Here is a 1,876-nt window from a genome sequence, read left to right on the forward strand (position 1 = left end):
TCCGCTATCTCGTATCGTGCAGTATAAACGTCGGTTTTTTAATTTATCAATTGACGGCGAAAGGCTAATTTTACGAAGTATTCGACAAGATGCAGGAAGTGAACGATAAAAATGACACGTCAACGACACTGGACGGCGACTGCAAGATCCATGTGCAGGAATCCGAAAAATTACTGATATTGAAGAGGTCACGACGTTCGAAAATATGCATCGAATTTAACAATTTCTGTTACTCGGTTTGTCTCAATCGCAAAGCTCATTTCGTCATCCCTACCTATGAAAGTCGAAATTTTTTTACGTTCTTAATCCATTTGTTTTTTATTACCAAACTGGGCTGCACTAGAAGAATTTTCCTTCTTGCTTGCGATAAATTTCAAACTTGTTTAGCAAGAGATAATGACTAGTTTAGCAAAAAACAATAACGTCTGGTCACTTGATTGAAACAAGAAAAAGAAACATAATAGCGAGTTGAAACGCCCATGGCTGTATTTACGCGAGAACTCGGCTCACTTTTTGTATCTCATTTACAACTGAACCAGTCGAATTCTAAGTTCAAGTTGATATTAGATAAAACTGTTTTTAGTTTTTTTTCTTTGTGCGTCATGAACAAAGATATCGCAATACAAAGTCCAAGTTTTTAACAAACATCTACATGGTCATCATCAGCCGCGTGACTTTCCTACTTTTGACATTAGAAAGTAGCATTTCCTCAAGTAGCCTTTAGATCAATATTATTGATCAACGCAATATTTAACATTATTCCGTATTATTAATTGTTTGATAGCTGTATTGAAGGTTTATAAAAATATTAATTGCGTCAATCAGTAAGTTCTTTGAAATATATTGCAGAACTTATAAAAAATTGATCCGTTTGCAGGTACTATTGCACAATAAAATATTAAATTAAACGTTTGAAACTTTTTTTAAGAATTTACTAAATTGTTGCATAATTTAATTAAAAGTTATATTAAATTGTTATATTAAATTATTGTTTATATTACATATAGTATTATATTGATTGTCTAGGGATCACTTAAATATATGAGACATGTCTCTCTCTACTCCTTATTCTTTCTTTCTCTTTTATATCTATCGTCCTATTTATCCGCTCTACATACATTTGTGTCGCATGGTTAAAGAAGAACGTTTACTGTAGGACTAAGAAAATGATCCTACATTATGTAACGGGGCACTTTGAATCGGGAAAAGTCACAGTGATAATCGTCCTTCTGGCGCGGGAAAGACCATCCTGTTGACAATTATATCGGGCAAACGACTGATCGATACGAAGGGAACTATCACCATAAAAGGTATTAAACAAAATAAAGAGAATTTTCGCAAATAAGTGCGCTATGTGCTTCAACAATTCGATTTACTGCCGCTTCTCACGACGCGAGAAACTCTCCATATAGCGGCACAATTCAAACTCAACGTTAAACAGAATAAAAAAGCAAGTCATTTAGTTGTAAGTAAAATAAAATTACGAAAGAAACGTTTCAATGTGTTATATATACACATTTAGGTATGATTGATACATATAATTGTATATATATATATTTATTCAAAAGGTAAATATTGATAACAACGGACCCAGCCCCAATGACCTTAACCTTCACATATGTTGTCAAGGTTTATGACCCTGAGTGACTATCAAGAAGTTTTAGCCGTCGCTCGTTATTCGTTAAAAAGTTATTAACAAAAAAAGTTATAAAAATTAATGGACACATGTTGTTAAGATCATGACTTTGAATGATCTTAATAATATAAACATTAAAATTAATAAAATAAAACTTTAACTTTTTATTATAAGATGAAGAGTTGGGGAGGAGATTGAGGGAAGAGTAGGTAGTATGTAAATATGTATCAAATCTTTGTC

The sequence above is a fragment of the Wasmannia auropunctata genome, unplaced genomic scaffold (genome assembly GCF_000956235.1).
Source record: "Wasmannia auropunctata unplaced genomic scaffold, wasmannia.A_1.0 LD336060.1, whole genome shotgun sequence".
In the NCBI taxonomy this organism is placed as follows: Eukaryota; Metazoa; Arthropoda; class Insecta; order Hymenoptera; family Formicidae; genus Wasmannia; species Wasmannia auropunctata.